Raw genomic sequence first — 20,495 nt, 5'->3', positions numbered from 1 at the left:
GGATCTTAACAGCTGTGGCAGCACATACTGGAAGTCTGAAGCATCCCATTTTGCCAAGCACTAGTTGGGTTTGTTTAAAAAGTGAATTCATCACAGTGGCGATTTTATATGGGGGACAAAGAATAAAAGCTAAAGATGGCATGTAGTCAATTTCCCTGTGATTGTGGCATGGACCCTGCAGTCAGTATAGATTGGAAAGGACCCTTGCTCTGCAATTACCTCTGTTGCTGCTCTTGAAATCAAAGAAAGGCTAGCTTGGGGGGTGGGGCAGCTCCCTTGTTTGGTGCTTAAGTATTCATTGGCAATTGCCTTCATTGTTCCCCACTTTATTAGCTTTCACCAAGTAGTTCAGCTTTTACTAAGGGCAGTGGGGTTTATGGCAGCAATATTTCTCATAGTGTCAGAGATAAAATATCCAGCTAATAACAGACTCTCTGGTAATGTAAATCGCAGAAGAAAAGCAATCTCATTTTGAAGAAGTCCTGCCTGGGAATGTTAAGTCTCCTGTTCAAAAGAAGCAGCCTGCAAAATCCACAACACTTTATGTTTACTAACAAGATAAATCATTTGTCTTAAGTGACAGGAGGCAAAGGAGCTCTAATTCCATCCGCTTCCATTTCCAGTAGCCAGCAACAGCTGCATCCTTGGTGGTTTCTTCCTGAGAGATGCTGAATCCCCACAATTCCATAAACATAGTGGGTGTTCAGTGCCTTTCTCGCCAGAGATCAAGTAGTCTGGCTTAGTCCATCCTCCCTGATGAGGAAAGAGGAACGGTGAGGAATTATATAGCACATAGGAAAGAAGACTGATTTTGGGGTGTAGGCAATGGACATATTTGCACGACATTACTGTATTATATCTGTTTTATACTAGTTCAGCTGTCTGGGATTCCACCAAAGAATCCCCAGAATGCTAGTTTAGTGAGAATGCTAAGAATTTGGTTTCAACAGTCTTGAGACTGTGATGAACGGAGAAACAGCAACATAACTTAACCCACATGATCTTTACTTAAGTTAAGGTTTTTTGTTTGGTTTTGTGTGTGTGTGTGTATGTGTATGTGTATGTGTATGTGTGTGGGGAGGGTATATACCTAATTATATATACCAGCCTTTCTCAACCTTGGGTGCCTATAAGTTTTTGGACTACAACTCCCATTATCCCTGACTGCTGGCCCTTCTCACTAGGGATAATGGGAGTTGTAGTCCAGCTACTTCTGGGGATCCAAGGTTGAGACAGACTGGTATAGACAGTAGACGTGTTAAATATAACTGCTTCACAGATGAGCTTGTTTGCATAGTAAGGGGATGCCACACATAGAAAACCCCACAGACCATCATTGGCCAAACTTGGGTCTCCAGTTGTTTTGGGACTACAATTACATCATCCCTGACCCCTGGTCCTATTAGCTAGGGATGATGGGAGTTGTAGTCAAAAAACAGCTGGAGACCCAAGTTTGGCCAACACTGCCACAGACCTTACCATGTTTAAAATATTTGTGTGAGTCCACACTTAAGACTATTGTAGATTGGCATTTAGGCTTCCCAAGGGCGAAAGCATGATTTGACTTAATGATTTGTTTACCATGTTAATTTGTATTCGTTTTGCTCCAAGCTGTTTCCTGCACAATGCCATCGATTGTTTACAATAATGTTATCAGTGCCTATGACATTACTGAATCCAAGCCATGCATGCTTCTGGATGGAGTGGGGTGGGGAAAGCATGGAATCGGGACAAAGTCCAACATGCCCAAGTGCTCTTTGAATGAGAGGAATGTAACAGCACAAGGCAATACTCCAAAGCTTGCCCAATTTCAATGAATCCCAAGTATGCTTCACTGTCTCTGGATTGCAGCCATTGTGTTCAATATTAAAAAGTGGTGTTAGCGTTCAGACAAAGGGAACTATTGCCTTCATTAAATATTCTTCAAAAAAAGCCACCCTGTATTGAAATTCTGTCATATTTATTTTAATTGGTGAACTAATTGATTAATTGGTTAAGAAAGCAAGGTATTTAATCACCTAAGATTAGAGCAACCAGACAGCCCTGCCGTTGCCTGTGGAATGCATGCAGGAGCTCTGTTGCCGAAGAAATAGATTCATTTTGCAGCTTGCTTAGTGGTTGCTTGGAATGACATGCTAAGAAATTGATCCGCTGTTTGGGGTTAGTTGTTCGGGGATGTGGGACAGAAGAAATCTCAAGTGGTTTCTAAAACAAAGCCAGTTGGAAGCAACTGGAGGCAGTAGCCTTTTTGTGTGTGTAAACTAAACAAAACGGTTTAGTCATGAAACCTCAAGCATTCACAATGCACTGGTTGCACTGGTAGGACAAGAACCAAGGTCTTTTCTGGCAGCTGAGTTGATTGATGACCTGGGAGACTGCATGTAGCATAAGTAGTAATGTGATACAGGGTGCCCATTATAGGCAATTACAATTTGAATAAGTTATCGGCTGAAGTAGGAAAAGGACCGGAGAGCTGTTTTATTAACCCCCTGATGTTAGGCTCATAGCATTTATTATTATTATTATTTGCTTGGGGGTGGGTGGGAGTTTATGAGTTGATGTGAATTACGATCACAGTGACAAATGCTGATGCCCTGAGAATTCCTGATCATAACCTCACTAGCAGGCAGTATTTTATCAGCACAGTTCAAAGCAACCGTCTATATATTTTCCCAAACTGAGGGATCAAGCAAGATGGTGTCTTGGAAACACTTTTTATTTACTTACGTGCCAGACTGAAACACCGCTGTATTAGGATTTTCCTTAATTCAACAGAGGTCTTCAAGTGTTTTACAAAGTGCTTAACGCATTTCACAAATTAGTGAACTGCAGAAACTTCTTTAGGAAAGTGAAGCAGCTGTTGTTACACAACTGTTGGCAATAAAGAGCTAATATAAATACTCTTCCATGCAACACTGAACCTGCTAGGGGAATGCGGGAAGACAGTTGGGTTATGTGGAGTGGCGGAGTTGTCACAGTGAATTGCTCCTGTTTCCTTGAAAGTGCTGGGTGATCTTATTTAGTTCTTACTGACTCTGTTAATTTTGCTCATCCTCAACCCCTCCCTATGTGTATTGATGTGCCACCTTCTCAGCCCCACTTTATTCACTGGGGGTGAGGGCCTGCCTTCTACCCAGGTGTGGGCCAAGTAAAGCCACTTTCCCCTTGCAAGACAAAATGCCACTTTAAATGTGTTTTCACATGAGTTCCTGTGTGGTATAGGACTGGGAAATCTCCAATGCAATTCCCTGCTCAGCTCCAAAGCTCATTGGGTACAGGTACTTTTCTTGAGATCCTTTAGGGGAGGGCAAGAGATGAGATGCGGAGGAAAGGTTGGGAATATGCCTGTTCTTCCCAAGCTTTCTAATCAGATGTCACCCTTGGGGGTCCCTTCCAACTCTATGTTTCTTCAGTTCTATGATTCTGACAGAATACAACATGGCTGTTTAGCAACTGAACACATATTACCAGCCACGATAATGATTGCCATAGCCCCTGCCATTGCAATACACTTGTCTTCCAGGAAATTTCACAATTAAGGAAATTTGAACTGACTGTGAAGTGAATGAGTTCATTTTGTAATGGGGGGGATCGAATGTGAATATGAAATACTTTTGGACGCATTGAACTAGAACTAGTTCCCTTTTAAACTGAAGTTTCCAAGCTCTGCAAAAAGCACAATTTCTTTTGTCTTGTCGCTTATGTCCTACCTTTCAATGTACAGGGAAGTTTCTACGGTTTACATAAACCGACCTCAATTTTATCACTTTGAAGTTTTCTGAATGGACATTCTGTCAGTGTGTGTGTGTGAATTCTCTTGTGGGTGATGGATTTTTTACACTGAATGACTGGTTGTGAGAATATCTTTCAAATACTGAGAAAGTACTTCGAAGTCTTTGCACAAATAGTGATACAAAAGTGTAATATGTTGTTTCATTGGTCAGATGGCCTAATTAAGACAGTGAATTTGGCCATTTTATTCATGGGTAGACCATAAAATGTTGTCACCAGCCAGCATCCAAGTGCAAGTTAATTCAGTTTTTAAAAATGCTAATGATCACTATTGATGCATTAAGAGCCAATCAGGGACCACATGCCAGGAATGAGTTTACCATATGGTGCCTCTGGAAGCTAATATTGATTCTCATTATTTTAAAATGATTACAAACATTGCAGGTGTTTCGTAATAATACCTATTGTCTAATTAGAACATGCATGAAATGAGCTTATTCTGACTGCTAACAAATATTGATTTGAACAACCAAGTCTGCCTTATATGAATGATGAGAGCTTGTCGACCAGGATAATGTGTTCTTGTTGGAAACACTTTGCTAATTGAGTAATTGGGGGTAGATGTTGGGCCAGGGGCTCCAGTAGAACTGAAGCAAATTTGTTCCCAGAAATTCCCCTCAAATTCCCCTTTTGTGTATTTCCCCAGATAGGGTTTTGTTATCTTGAATATTTTCCAAGCATTGGAGATCTGCTTTTGACATCAAATCATGTTTGGTTTTTCCAGTTATCTTCATCAGCATTTTGCAGGATTTGAAAGCCAGCATACAATGGTATTTTAGTGTACAGTGGTGCCCCGCAAGACGAACGCCTCGCAAGACGGAAAACCCGCTAGACGAAACGAATTTCCCTATGGGTTTCCTTCGCAAGACAAAAGCCCATAGGGAAATCTCCGGGACAGCGGGGAAGCGCAGCCGCCAGCCTTCGGGGCAGCCTTTCGAAGGCTGGCGGTGGGGCGGGGAGCCCTCCTCCTGCCGCCAGCCTTCGGAGCAGCCTTCCGAAGGCTGGCGGTGGGGCGGAGAGCTCTCTGCCCCACCGCCAGCCTTCGGAAGGCTGCTCCGAAGGTTGGCGGTGGGGCGGAGAGAGCTTCTCCCCGCGCCAGCCTTCGGATGGCTGTCCTGAAGACTTGCGGTGGGAGGAGGGTTTTCCTTCCCACCGCCAACATTCAGAATGCTGTTCTGAATGTTGGCGGTGGGGAGGAAAAACCCTCCTCCCACCGCAAGCCCCGGGAACAGAGGAGAAGCGCTGCGCCCCTTCCCCTCTGTTCCCGTACCTGTCCTGAAGGCTTGCGGTGGGGAGAAAAGCCCTTCTCCGCACCGCCAGCCTGGCAAGCGGTTTCCATAGGAACACATTAATTGATTTTCAATGCATTCCTATGGGAAACCGTGCTTCGCAAGACGAAAAACTCGCAAGAAGAAAAAACTTGCGGAACGAATTAATTTCGTCTTGCGAGGCACCACTGTACAACATGGCTGAGAGTGAACCCACAGTGCTATATCACAGTGAAAGGACTTCTGTGTGTCTCCAAGAAGCATTGTTCAGTGGAGAGAATCCTGAGCCATGTCCTTGGGTGCACTGTCAATTCACACAGGGCAGTATTGGAGCTCACCATTCCTCATTGAGAATCAAGAGTGCTTTTGAACACATCCAAGATGCTTCTGTTATTATCAACAGTATTATTACTGCATTCATGAACTGCTTCTCATGAGGCATTTTGAAGTGATTCCACAATTCAGTAAACACATAGATAAACAATTGCTTATGTAAAAACAGTTAAAAATGGTTACTATATTAAAATATTTATGAAATAATAATAATATTATAATAATTAATAAAATTTCAAATCTAATGCAAATACTGATTGGAGTAAAAATCTCCACCTTGCAGACTTGTTGAAAGGGAAGAGTCTTCAACAAGTACTGAAAAAACAAGAGAGAGGATATGATATGGTATCTTCAGAATTCCCTCTCCAGCAGAGTGCAGTGATTGACTGGGTATATAAGAGGTGAGACAATCTTTTAGGTTAGAGGTTTTCAACCTTTTTGAGTCCACGGCTCCCCTGACCAACTACGTTCTTTCTGTGGCACTCCTTGGGAGTCATCCAGGCAGCCACTGCTGCTACCCCTGGTCTCGGGGCTGCTCCCCACCTCACCCTAAAGAGAGGTGCCTCCTCTCACTGCCCCACAGGGGCTTGGGAAGAAGATGCCCCCAGCCTTAGTGGCCCAACAGAGACTGGCCAAAGGTGAAAGTGAGGCCAGCTCACCTTGGGAAGCGGCAGTGGTAACAGCAGGCATTGCTGGGCCTGCAAAGCAGAAAGGCTCCCCTTCAGCATTGGACCATCAGCTCCAAGGCAGGCCTTGCACAAGAAAGGCCAGGGCAGTGCCTGCCTGCCTGCCCAACCTCCAACTTGTCTGCCCAAAAGCAAGGGATGGCTGACTGGCTGACTGGGTTCTCTTGCCCACATGCTTGCTTACTCAGCTCCTGGCAACCAGCACTCCCTGGCCAGCACCATTCACCTTCAGAGCTTTTACCCAGGGCTGCTTCAACAAACAGCTGTGCAAACCTTTGGGAGGCAGAGGTGGGCATCAGAAGAGGGAGGGAAGGAAAGAGGGACAGAGGCCAGTGTTGCCTGCTGCACCCCTGACTATCATTCAAGGCACCCCAGGGTGCCACAGCAGACTAATTGAAGACCACTGTTTTAGGTATTCTGCCCCCACACTGTATAAAGTTATGGATATCAGTACCAGCACTCTGAACTTTGCGTGCTGTAGAGAAAGGTGATTATTGGCAGTGAGCATGTTTTTTTCGGTGCTCTTCTCATCAAGGAAGCATTGATAAGCTCCCAAAGAACCCAGGACTCTGGGGTATAGTTGGAAAACTGGGATATCATATCAATTATCCTTTAATAAGACAACTTGGCTTACAGTGCCTGTACTGTTTAGAACATATTTTGAAAGAAACAACATGGAAACACTTCATTCAATTTGGCATTGCAGACTTAGGCGTTTGGATGCTTCCAGGTCCAGCCATGGATCACAGTTGTCTCTTAACAACCAGGAAATGGAGGAATTGAGCTTTGTTCTCAAGATTTTGAAGAACAGAAGGATCATTATGTTGATGGGAGAAAATGTTCAAAATAACCTATCTGATCACATGCTGTCAAATATGGTCAGAGTGAAACTGGCAAGCAGCAAAACCTCTCCCTTATTTATGATGAGACAATCCCCTTCTAGTAAAAAGGAGATTTGAAAATCACTGCCATAATAATTGTATCCAGAAGTGTGAGCAGGAAGGAGAACATGATTTAGATAGTATTGGAATCCTGTAGTCATGAGCCCAGAAGCTGAAATGAGCCTAGTGGCTCAGGTGTTGGTTGTTGTTGTTGTTCGGTTTTGTTTTTTTTAAGCAGTCTGTAAAGTTAGATATCAAGCCACAGCAGAAACTCTGATCTGGCAGTTCAGTGAGGCAGAGGAATTCTCGGGTCCAGGCTGTGCATAGACAAGCCCAGAAACAACTCTGTTAGACATGGTGCCAGGTCTAGTATCACTGAACAGATTAACCATGGTGGGACTCTTCTTGCCAAGCAATCTGGATGAGAATTGGAGCCATTGTCAAAGGTGGCACCTTTTAAAGTTAACAAGAACACTGGAGACCAGGCAAAACAAGTAGGTCACTTTCATTTCAGAAACCAAATCGTAGGGCAGAAGAAGCAGCCAACGAAATGAAGATTATGTCATAGAATCATAGAATCATAAAGTTGGAAGAGACCACAAGGGCCATCGAGTCCCACCCCCTGCCAAGCAGGAAACATCACCAGAGCACTCCTGACATATGGTTGTCAAGCCTCTGCTTAAAGACCTCCAAAGTAGGAGACCTCACCACACTCCTTGGCAGCAAATTCCACTGTCGAACAGCTCTTACTGTCAGGAAGTTCTTCCTAATGTTTAGGTGGAATCTTCTTTCTTGTAGTTTGGATCCATTGCTCCGTGTCCGCTTCTCTGGAGCAGCAGAAAACAACCTTTCTCCCTCCTCTATGTGACATCCTTTTATATATTTGAACATGGCTATCATATCACCCCTTAACCTCCTCTTCTCCAGGCTAAACATGCCCAGCTCCCTTAGCCGTTCCTCATACGGCATCGTTTCCAGGCCTTTGACCATTTTGGTTGCCCTCCTCTGGACACGTTCCAGTTTGTCAGTGTCCTTCTTGAATTGTGGTGCCCAGAACTGGACACAGTACTCCAGGTGAGGTCTGACCAGAGGAGAATACAGTGGCACTATTACTTCCCTTGATCTAGATGCTATACTCCTATTGATGCAGCCCAGAATTGCATTGGCTTTTTTAGCTGCCGCGTCACACTGTTGGCTCATGTCAAGTTTGTGGTCAACCAAGACTCCTAGATCCTTTTCACATGTACTGCTCTCAAGCCAGGTGTCACCCATCTTGTATTTGTGCCTCTCATTTTTTTTGCCCAAGTGCAATACTTTACATTTCTCCCTGTTAAAGTTCATCTTGTTTGTTTTGGCCCAGTTCTCTAATCTGTCAAGGTCGTTTTGAAGTGTGATCCTGTCCTCTGGGGTGTTAGCCACCCCTCCCAGTTTGGTGTCATCTGCAAATTTGATCAAGATGCCCTTGAGTCCATCATCCAAGTCGTTGATAAAGATGTTGAATAAGACCAGGCCCAAGACAGAACCCTGTGGCACCCCACTAGTCACTTACTCCAGGATGAAGAGGAACCATTGATGAGCACCCTTTGGGTTCGGTTAGTCAGCCAGTTACAAATCCACTGAGTGGTAGCATAGTCAAGACCGCATTTTACCAGCTTCTTTACAAGAATATCATGGGGCACCTTGTCAAATGCCTTGCTGAAATCAAGGTAGGTTACATCCACTGCATTCCCTTCATCTACCAGGTTTGTAATTCTGTCAAAAAACGAGATCAGGTTAGTCTGACATGACTTATTTTTCAGAAGTCCATGCTGACTATTGGTGATCACAGCATTCCTTTCTAGGTGTTCACAGACTGTTTGCTTAATGATCTGCTCCAGAATCTTCCCTGGTATTGATGTCAGACTGACTGGGCGATAATTATTTGGGTCCTCTCTTTTCCCCTTTTTGAAAATAGGGACAACATTTGCCCTCCTCCAGTCTGCCGGGACTTTGCCTGTTCTCCAGGAATTCTCAAAGATGACTGCCAGTGGTTCTGAGATCACATCTGCCAGTTCTTTTAATACTCTTGGATGCAGTTCGTCTGGCCCTGGAGACTTGAATACATCTAAACTAGCCAAGTATTCTTGTACTATCTCCTTAGTTATTCTGGGCTATGTTTCCTCTGCTGAATCATTTGCTCCAAATTCTTCAGGTCGGGCATTGTTTTCTTTATCGGAGAAGACTGAGGCAAAGAAGGCATTGAGGAGTTCAGCCCTTTCTGTGTCCCCTGTTTGCATTTCACCATTTTCTCCTCTGAGTGACCCCACTGTTTCTTTGTTCTTCCTTTTGCTACGGACATACCCATAAAACCCTTTTTTGTTGCTTTTAACCTCTCTGTCAAGCCTGACTTCATTCTGTGCTTTAGCTTTTGTGACTTTGTGTCTACATGTGCTGGCTATTTGTTTGAATTCCTCTTTGGTGGTTTCCCCCCTTTTCCATTTTTTGTACACATCCTTTTTTAATCTTAACTCAGTTAAAAGTTCTTTAGATAGCCACCCTGGCTTCTTTAGGCACCTTCCATGTTTCCGTCTCATTGGTATTGCCTGAAGTTGTGCTTTTACTATCTCCCTCTTAACAAACTCCCAGCCATCATGAACTCCCTTTCCTTTTAGTATTACTGTCCATGGGATCTCACCCAGCACTTCCCTAAGTTTTATTATGAAGTCGGCTTTCTTAAAGTCAAGAAATTGAGTCCTAGTATGCTTGGCTGCTCCTTTCCGCTGTATAGTAAACTTCAGAAGAGCATGATCACTCGCGCCTAATGATCCTTCCACTTCTACCCCACTAACCAGGTCATCAACATTGGTTAGGACCAGATCTAAAATGGCTGTTCCTCTTGTTGCTTCTCCCACTTTCTGGACGATGAAGTTGTCTGCAAGGCCAGTGAGGAATCTGTTTGACCTTATGCTCTTGGCTGAGTTTGACATCCAACAAATATCTGGGTAATTGAAGTCCCCCATTACTACTATCTCCCTTCCTTTTGCATGCTTGGCCATCTGTTCCAGGAAGGCATTATCTATGTCCTCCGTTTGGCTTGGGGATCTATAGTCAATTCCCACAATTAGGTCTCTGTTATTCTTCTCTCCCTTAATTTTGACCCAAATGCTCTCACTTTGGCTTTGAGTTTCTAAATCTTGGATCTCTTCACAGGTATACACATCCCTGACATATAACGCCACTCCTCCTCCTTTCTTGTCTGGTCTGTTTCTCTGAAATAGATTGTATCCCCCCATTATTACATTCCAATCGTGGAACTTATCCCACCAGGTTTCAGTGATGCCTATTATGTCATATTTAGTTTGCTGTACCAAGAGCTCAAGCTCATCTTGTTTATTTCCCATGCTTTGCGCATTAGTGTACAGACATTGAAGTCCATTAATCATTCCCCCGTGTCTCTTATTTAAGGATTTTTTCCTCCCACCACTAGGTCTGCGTGCTATTTGCTCCATTTGGTCTATGGCATTTGGATGATCATCTTCATCAGTTGATAGACTCCTACCTTCAGGAGCACTGTCTCCCTCCCCCACATTAGTCAGTTTAAAGCCCTCCTGATGAGGTTTCTGAGATTTTGACAAAAACATTCCTCCCAACCGTTGTGAGGTGCAGCCCATCACTTGCCAGAAGTCCATCTTTCAAGAAACTGCAGTCCGTGATCTAGGAATCCAAACCGTTCCTGTTTACACCATTTGCGAAGCCAGCTGTTCACTTCCACTATTTTTCCCTCTCTCCCTGGGCCACATCGTTCAACTGGAAGGACAGATGAGATGACAATTTGTGCATTTAATTGCTTCAATTTCCTGCCCAGATCCTCGTAGTCTCTTTTGATCTTCTGGAGGCTATTGCTTGCAGTGTCATTGGTTCCCACATGAACCAAGAGGAAGGGGTATTTGTCAGTGGGTTTTATGATTCCTTGCAGTTGTTCAGTTACATCTTGGATCTTAGCCCCGGGGAGACAGCACACCTCCCGAGACATCTTGTCAGGCCCCCAGATCACTGCTTCTGTTCCCCTCAGTAGGGAATCCCCTATCACCACTACACGCCTCCTCTTAGGTTTGGTCAGGGTTCTTCCGTGAGCTGTCCGTTCCAAAGTCGCCTGCACATTCCCTGAGGACTGACTTTGCTGCTCGTCTTCATATACCTGATCGACTGTAATGAGGGAGAGATCCTCAAATGGAGTCTGTTCTTTGTCTTCCATGCTAGGGGAGAAGACTTCAAAGTGATTGTGTATTTCTAAACAATCAGAGCGAACCCTGGGCCTCCTACCTCTTTGAGTCACATTTCTCCATATATCTGGCACCTGTGTTGGTGAACTAGCCTCCTTCTCAGGGGTGTCCCCTGTCTCCTCCTTGGTGGAGACGGTGTTCTCTGTTGCTTCCAAGAAGAGCTCCAGCTCTCTAATTCTTTGGAGCGTAGCTACACGTTCCTCCAGTTGCTGGACTTTGTCTTCTAAGAGGGCAATCAACATACAATTGCTGCAGGTAAAGCTGCCTGCAACCTTTGGCAAGATGGCAAACATTGCGCAGGAACCGCAGGCGACTGCAGCTGTTCCCTCACCCTCCATCTTGAAAACGTGTCGTTGGGGGTGGCTACAGTGGTTCTCCATCTTAAAAAGCGTGAAGACGGGATAAATAACCCCCCCAAAAAACCTAGGTCTCCCCCAACAAACGTTTGAGACTAGCTCCCCTAAATCTAAAAGCTGGATCAAACTGCCCTGCAAGCTGCCCTGCAAGCTCTGCTAAGCTCCTCCCACAGCTAATCACCTGACTCAACAGAAACCCTGCCCCCTCTGACCTTTGCACAGGGAGAGCAGCTAGTCAGCCACAAAGAAACACACACACAAGAAAACTCCTGCTCCTTCTTCAGCTGCTGCCCTGCAAGCTCTGATAAGCTCCTCCCACAGCTAATCACCTGTCAATGACATCAGTGCAGATATTGCACATGTATCCATATTTCTTGTTATGATAACTTAAACCCAGCGCCCGCGACACAAACCTCAGGTAGTATGGTGGTCTGAATTCTGACAGCTTTTCCTTTGCAACTCAGACCTTAAAGACTTTGGCTCACACATTACACTTTAGGTCCATTCCTAAAGTTTTTATACATTTTAAAATGTCCAGTGTGGATATGACAAACAGCTGTTGGAAACATGTGGATTAAACAGATGCACTCATCAGCCAGGATCCCTGTGTGTGTGTATTTGTGTGTGTATGTATATCTTTCTTTCTTCTTCTTTGGCGATCACTCATAGCCGAGTAAAATTGTCTTCCATAAATACGGTTTTAACAATGAGTCCGTAAGTGATTCTGGAGGCCAGTTCTGGATCCACACGTCCTTCCACAGTGGGGACATTGGTTTCCGGGCAGGAGTTGATCACGGTGTGCCTTCCTCTTAGCATGTTTCTCCCTTGCGTCCTAAGTTCGAGTGTCTTCAAAGCCCATGACACCTTTGGTAAAGGCTGTTCTCCAATTGGAGCACTTGCAGGCAAGTGTTTCCCAATTGTTGGTGTTTATACTACATTTTAAAAATTTGCCTTGAGACAGTCTTTAAACATCTTTTGTTGACCACCAGCATTACACTTTCCATTTTTAAGTTCGGAATAGAGTAGTTGCTTTGGAAAATGATAATTAGGCCTTCACACAACATGAAGTGTGCATGCACAGGAAAGCTTATACCTAGAACAAACTTGGTCTCTAAGGTGCTACTGGACAATTTTTCAATTGATTTCGACTGCTTCAACACTGGTGATCTTTGCTTGTTCCAGTACACTGGTATTAGTTCATCTGTCTTCCCAAGTGATGTGTAAAATTTTTCAGAGACACTGTTTGTGTCTCCGAACAGAATGTGTATATAGTCTGGACTCCTAACCCTAATTATGTGGGAACAAGCCCCATTGACTTACTTCTGAGTAGGCATGGTTAGCATTGTGCTACACTTTGCTATTTCATAATGTAGGTTTCTCATCTATGTAATTGGAAAGTGTACTTTTGTTATAGAGCTATCTAAAAAAAAGAGGAAGCTGACTTACCTCTTCCAAATATCAATACCAAGCACCCTCCATTGCTTTGACTTCCTTGGAAGTCTGATGGAGGACTTATGGGTTTTAGGTCTCTGTTCTGCACAGCAAGTAATTCTAATAGCATATTTCCTCTTTTCTTCCTTGCTCACTGGCTCAGATATGAATTCCCGACTTTCTCCTCTTAACTTCTTCCTTGGTTTCATGCACCTGGTCTGCGTTCATGTTCCCTAAATCTTTTTCCAGGTGGCAACTCGTTCCTTGGGGTAATCAATATCCTGCTCTGCTGGAACACTGTTACCAGGGAAACCTCTGCAGGCTGTAGCCCAGGACCTCATTGAGATGCATCAGCCACAGCAGGGCCTTTCTGAGGGCAAAATGGTCTTGGCATGGGCAGTTTGGCAGTAGGGCCTGAGCAGAGCTTTCAGATGGAGTCCACATCATTAAATATTGCTGGCTTCCGTTAGGCACCGGTTTGATAACCAGAGACATTTTCACATGCTCAGCAAAAAGAAAAAGTGGAAATTGGTGTCAGGGGTGGCATATCTTTTATGGAAGAGACTCGGTTGGATGGAGAGGCCAATAAATATGTTAATATATTGTCCTGATGCATGGTGCTTATGGTTCACTTTGTTCACTGGGGTTTCTGTCTATGGAACTTGGCCAATATATGGGAATGCTAAAAGTTTCAGGATTCCTCCAAGTCTCTGTTAAAGATTCTTGAGTAGCAATAGAAGTAAATGGGAAGAAGGGTTGATTGTTAAAGCACTCTGGGAAATGTAGTTTTGGGAAGGGAATAGGGGGTCATCTAATAATTCTTAGCATCCTTAACAAACTGCAGTTCACAGAAGTCTTGGTTGGGGGAGAGTCATGACTGTATTAAGTGGCGTGATGCTGCTTTAAATGTATACTGCAAATGGGGCCCCAGAGTAAACATATTTATTTATTAATTAGATGTTTATACCACCCTTCAGCCATAGTTCTCAATGCGGTTCACAGCATTAAAAATACAATATAAAAACAAAAATACATAATGAAAACAAGAACAAAACAAACCAAACTGCCCTCCCTTAAATCTGCCATTCATCCAAAAACGGATTTCAGAGTAGTATATGAAAGGTTTTTAAATCTACAAATACAGTATAAAACATAACCAACAATGCAGTAAAATTAAGAGGAACAAAGCCATTCAACCAGTTTATAAAGGGTCCTTTGCTAGTTGGATTAGTAATCTAATTTGGAATAGGGACCACTTTGGTGGAATGGTGAAAGTATCAGTCTAGGACTTTGGAAACCCACCTTCAAATCCCCACTGGGACAGTCATTCTTGCCCTCTGTCTAACCTGGGGATGGTCTGTGTGGTGTAGTGGTTAGAATGTTGGACTAGGACCTGAGAGACCAGGGTTCAAATCCCCGCTCAGCCATGGAGCTTGTTGGGTGACCATGAACCACTCACTATTTCTCAGCCTAACGTACCTCATAGTAATGGAGAGGGGGAGAACAACTGTGCCATCTTGAGCTTTTTTTTAGGGAAAGGAGGATATAAATGTAATAATAATTATGCTGCTGCTTAAGAGGACTCTTTTGAGAATAAAATAGGTGTGTGTGGGTGGGTGGGTGTGACCATGTATGCTGCCCTAAGTTCCTTGGAGGAAGGGTAGAAAATAAATTCAATCGTTAATCAATGAATATGGCATCTTCCACCTGTGGTGGAATCTGATAATATTTCCCTCAAACCATCTGCTTTGCCTTCAGCAATACTTGTGGGGAATAAACTGCATTTGTTGCGTGTGTACATAAGCAGATCCCTAGTGACCCTTTTGGGAAGATCAAATTCACTGTTTACAGAGAGTGAAAGCTCATCAAATGTGTTGCTGGCCTTTGCCACTCCGTCAATATACGGGAGCAAGAGACTTGCGGCCTGTTTCTTGCTGCTTGATTATGCACACTCATGACTGAGTGGGCCTGCTTAACAGAGCAGAAGAACTTGAGAGGAGCCCACCTCTGGACCTGCCTCATTTTCCTCTTGACCAACTGTTGTCAGGGGGAAAAGAGGTTAGCAGAGAGTGTTTGATTAGATACAGGTTTGACTCTTTCCTTTAAGAGGGAGTTCATGTTAACGCTTAATTGGAAGCAACTGACTTTGACCATAGGGGGTTCACTGGTTATGTTGTTCTGCCACCTGCTTTTATTGTCTGAGGTTCCTGCCGTGTGGCTTTTGCAGGAGAAACGCCTCTGGGGAGATGGGTTAATGTTGGAGGCTCAAAGATTTGAGAATGCTCAGATCACATTCTGCCAGCAAAAAATTCTTTCCCCACCCCCCACCCGCTTTTTCTTGGGAGGGAAAAGAGGCTTACAGGAAGGGACAGATTTCTTCTTTGCGACACATCACACAGAGCCTTGTTAATGAATTCTGCCTGGATGGAAATGTCCTTGTTGATGTGATTTTTCTGGCTGATCAACTGTGTTTGCTGAAGAATGCCCTTTCTTCTGTGTTTGTATGGTTCCTACTAATTACAAAACACTTTTTTAAGAGAGAGGAGGCATTTTGCTGAGTGCATCAAGCTTGACTATTTTAGTGAATGAAAGTTATTAATGTCCTTGCATGTAAGGAGGGAATTGGAGTTGGGGGTGGTGCAATTCCCAAACTTTCCTGGCCCTGTTTGAAACTCCCATCGTTCCAGGCAGATTTTGCGACAGGGAATTTCATTAGTGTGAGTAGTTTCTGAGCACTGGGCCTAAGATTTCAGATTTAAACTGCAGAGTGGAAGGAAAGGAGGGCCTTTTTCTGCCTCCCCACTTCCAGCTACTCTCTGAAGACTGGAGAAGAGACCCTCTTTAGAATATTTGGGATGGGGAAGGACTAGACTATGTGAAAAAAGAACATAATATTTTAGCTGCAGTTCATTCATTTTCAGCTTTGTATTCTAGTTATAAAAAGCACGCAGTGGAACGGTCTCCTTGGGAGGTTATGGACTCACCTTCCTTGGAGGTTTTTAAGCAGAGGTTGGATGGCCATGTGCCATGGATGCTTTACTTGACTTTCCTACATTGCAGGGGGTTACTCTAGAACAGTGGTGGCCAAACTCGGCCCCTCAGGTGTTTTGGGACTACAGTTCCCACCATCCCTGACCACTGGTTCTGTTAGCTAGGGATGATGGGAGTTGTAGTCCCAAAACATCTGGAGGGCCGAGTTTGGCCACCACTGCTCTAGAAGAATGACCTTTGAGCTCCCTTCCAGCTCTAAGATTCTAGGATTCCAAATTTCTTCTTTCACCTTCCCTCCTATTCTTCAGCCTTCCTACCTGTGCATATATATGCTACTGTATCTCTAACACAAATCTGCCAGTTACTTTATTCACTTAGAGCAGGTTAAGTGATAGATGCTTTACATATGTAGGTGTTTGCTTGTTAATAAAATACCTGCTCTAAATTACTACATTGCATCTTGAACTTCATGTAGAAGACAACTCATGGTGCCAGGAGTGAAATAATATATAAATATCTCTCTCACATATGAAGCAGCTGAGGAGTGGAAGAGGGAGAGGTCTGAGTAAAGCAGGAATGGAGATACACTGAGAAGAAAAAGGGGGCAGTTTCAAACAACAGCATATATTTGAGTAAAGCAGGAATGGATGACATTTTCGCTATTGGATTGGGTTTTTTTGGGGGGTGGCAAGCATCAAGATTGAAGGTGTTTCCTCAGGCTGCCTGCAACTGTGTCTCATTCAGCAGCAAGCTGCATTCTCCACACCAAGTTCCAGACTACAGCAGGTTTGCAACTGTCATCACAGTTCACAGGGCTGATTACATTTACTCAGCCTTTTCTCCTTAACAGGAGAGCAAAGTTAATTCTAATGGAATTAAAGGTGCTGTTAGAAAGGGAAATACATTTAATACATAATGCATAGTGGAATTATAGGGCACGCTGCCACGGGACATCATTTCCAAGGCTAAGATTACCCTGGGATTCAAAAAAAGTTAATCTGTGCCAGTGTCTCAGAATGGCACTCATCATGTTTGTATTAAGGTAATTTTTGTTGAGCAGGGAGTGTCGTGTATCAAAAGAGTTGGAGGGCATAGCCAGACTGAAGGTGTCTCTTTGAGCATTGTTTCTAAAACATTAACTGGCTAAAGCAGATCTTGTGTTAAGTAGCTTTCTGGTTCTGGATTAAATATTCACAGCGCACTACATCACTACACAGAAATAATTCCCACTCTGTTCTGTGGGGATTACTCTAAAAAAGTAAGCATGTATATGATTTCAGCCTCAATTTGGTTTAATCTCTCTCCTGTTCTCTTTATTTATATCCTAATCACAGCCCATCCATTGGAAAACATACAGAGAAGGGCAACTGAAGTGATCAATGGGTTGAGTCACCTTCCCTTTGGGGACATTCTTGTATTTTGTGTTTTAGTTTAGGTAGAGACAAACACACACACACACACACACACACACACACACACACACAAACACAGCTGTGCTTACTTTCGAGAAAGTGGGTGGGGAAACTCAGACCTGGGAACCAAGTGTGGCCATCCAGGCCTATCTATTCGGTGCTGGGAACTCTCCTTAGTCCATGCCTACTCCTCAAGACACATCCCTTAGTAGCCTTGTTATAACCCCTGGCTTGAAATTCAGGGAAGCAGAGTTTTGCTTAAGATTATGAGATGCTTCCTAAGAGTATGAGCTGTTTAGATAATGTGGATGCAGACGGGCTTTCATTCACTGAAGGTATTTAAGCAGAGGCTGGATAACAACCTGCCAGGAATGAACTCTCAGATCTAGCACTGACCATGGTATGCTTTCAACTCTGATTTTATAAAAGCGCCACAATATTGGTGGAGATGTCATAAAGTTAGAGAAAGCCCTTCAATATAAAAATTATAACGACAAGCAGTGGCAGCAAAGGAAATGTAGTTTCCATGTACTCCCCCTCACCTCTTTTAAATCAGTGCTGAAGCTTTTTCTTCCTAAGGGTAATGAGTACCACTTCCCTCTGTCTGGGAATGGCACACACATTTTGGTTGTTTTAAATTTGGAGAAAAGGACAATGGAAATCTTTCCAGATGGGGACAAAATGATTGGGTTACCTCTTTGTATGTTGAACCCAACAGCTTGGACCATTAATGGGGGCTAAGCTTCCATTGTGTTGCTGAATGGAAGCTCAGGAGATGTCTGTTGATAAATGTCATTTGAACGCGGATCCAGATTCTCCCCCCCCCTTTTTTTTAAAAAGGAGAAAAAGTTGTGTGGCGGAAAGGAGCTATAAGGGAGTCTTACGTGAGATAGGAGCCCCAGTTCCCTGCAGAGCTGTATAAATGACAAACGATAAGGGGCAAGGAATGGGCCACCCGCCTCTGCTCAATTGCTGTGTGGAAAAACTAAAGAAAACAAGCTCACCGTCTATGATAAGATCAAGCTTGGCGGCTTGCAGAGCTAGGACAATGTTTATAGGATTTAGAGGGGGGAAATTGGTTTTTGAAGCGTTTCTTAAATAAAATGGAATCTAGGGATGGCATGATTTAACTCCTATGGTAAATAAGAGGGCTTCTTTTCCAGGGCTGGCTATTGAGACTTACGTGTCTATGGCCAGCTTGGAGCTAGAGGGCTGTAGGAGGTTCTTTTCTGTGTTCCTTCCCTGGGTCACTTTGGAATATGTTGCGTAAGTAGCAGTATCAAACACAAAAGGCTTTCTGGGTCTTGCTCTTCTTCAATTCTCCTGGTTCATTCCTCCCTATCCAGGTCAATTGCATTTTGCTGCCCAAAAGTCTTCTGTTTCCTCAAATGACTCTCTGTTCTTTCTACCTTGCCGCCTCATATACCGTACTTGGAGCTGCCTCCCATAACATATATAGGACTAGCACCCTCATACCCAGCATTGCCAGGGAGTTTTAAGAAACCCACAAATTTAAATCAGTGGTTTAAATCAGTGCAGTTTTGAATGGTTGAGACTGCCATTTTGATTTAAAACAACGCCCAGTTGTATCCAAGTGAAGACAAAAGCCTGCTCCTTGATCTCAGGAAACCCCTTTCCAGTATGATATGTTCCAGCTTTCTTGGTTACCAGAGACCCTTGTAAATTCCAACACACTGGTTCTATTCCCTCCAGTAATAACCTGCTATCCAAATTATAATTGTTGCCAAATGTGTTTTGGTTGATATCCTTTAATAAGTACACATGGATCCATTGTGACATGATATATGTTTAGCACTTTTTTTTAAATAAGAAAACTGCTTCAGAAGTTAGGGCACGTCAGCCAGTTGCACAGCACTTAGATGTAACATACAGTCACTGAAGAAGTGCTCTCTGCAATATGTAGTATGGGATGAACTGAGACAAGTGCTCAGGGATTAATCTGTGGTGTGAGATGAGGGGTGTTACAAGTATGTCAGTGTCCCTGTATTATTTATTACTTCTGTGTAGGTTATTTGTAAAAAGATATAACAGGTCAAAATGGCTGCCTTTATAGATTGGGAGATGTGGCCTCAACTTATTATTCATGGTACAGAAATATTAACTGCAAACCAAGGTATTTTTTCTTTCCTTGTTTGCAACTGGAGAATATTCCCAATGGCTTTAAATTCCCGACCCGTCATTTTCCAGATTATAATATGGACATGGATGCTCTCCACAAGTCAAAAGGGGTGCTGGAAGAAATATGAATTGACCTTATATACTGAGTCTTACCATAGGTCCATCTGGCTCTGTGTTGACTACACTGACTGGTAGAAGGCTTTCCCAGTCCTGCCTGAAAATGCCAAGGATTGAACCTGAAATCTCCTGCATGAAACTCATGTACTCTGCAACTGAGCTATGGCCCTTCCTGAAATAGAACTGTCACTGAGGTAGAATAATGGCAGATTGTGACAGCCTGTGAACTGACTATTACATCATCAGAAGCCTCCAAGTGACTGTAGCAGCACTCATCAGAACTGAAGCTGACAACCAACTGTGGAGAGCCCCGTCCAATCTTCTCAGTAATGATGCCTCTCTACTGCTTACTCACTCACCGACAAACACTGCTGCTTCTAACAGCGCAGAGGAAGAAGGAAGTTGCAGTAAATTCTACTTCATCTCTGCCATTATATGAAGTTAGGTACTGCAGAGTGGATGAGCAAGCAAGAGGCAGAGACACAGTTACTGAGAGGGCTGGATGGTTGGCTTTTGTGGATGCCTGTAGTTGTTGGTTCTCATAGCTGCTGCCACTGCAGCTAGTCAGAAGCCTCTGTTCACAGCCAGCCATGTGACCTGGGTCTTAGTGTGTGCATTGTGGTGTAATCAATCTAGTGTCAGACTAGGAATAGGGAGACTTGGATTCTCATCCTCGTTCAGCCATGAAGTTCACAGAGTAACCTTGGTTCCTTGGTTCTGTCGCTTTCTCACAGCCTAACCTCCCCTTGTAGGGCTGCTGTGAAGACATGTATGCTCTCCTAAACTCCGTGAAGGAAGGGTTGGATACAAATGTAATAAATACATAA

The 20,495-nt window shown here is 43.7% G+C and overlaps 1 protein-coding gene and 1 long non-coding RNA gene across 30 annotated transcripts in view; one reads left to right on the top strand and one right to left on the bottom strand.

Moving 5' to 3' along the window:
- The window catches only part of NRXN3 (neurexin 3), a 1,209,742-nt gene that overhangs the window by 158,329 nt on the left and 1,030,918 nt on the right, over positions 1–20,495 (top strand). The gene's annotated exons all lie outside the window — the stretch shown is intronic.
- Positions 403–19,835, bottom strand: LOC310707184. 2 transcript variants are annotated; one of them, XR_014526380.1, is made up of 4 exons: positions 19,705–19,835; positions 16,436–16,587; positions 15,370–15,522; positions 403–753 (listed from the first exon to the last, which is right to left on the bottom strand). It is a non-coding gene; the product is annotated as an uncharacterized lncRNA (long non-coding RNA). The 2 variants fall into 2 exon arrangements; XR_014526381.1 differs by lacking the exons at positions 403–753; positions 15,370–15,522 and having other exon boundaries at positions 16,354–16,587.

This window comes from Podarcis liolepis (assembly GCF_965112155.1).
Source record: "Podarcis liolepis genome assembly, chromosome: 1".
NCBI lineage: Eukaryota > Metazoa > Chordata > Lepidosauria > Squamata > Lacertidae > Podarcis > Podarcis liolepis.
This window is presented reverse-complemented; position numbering and strand designations above follow the sequence as displayed.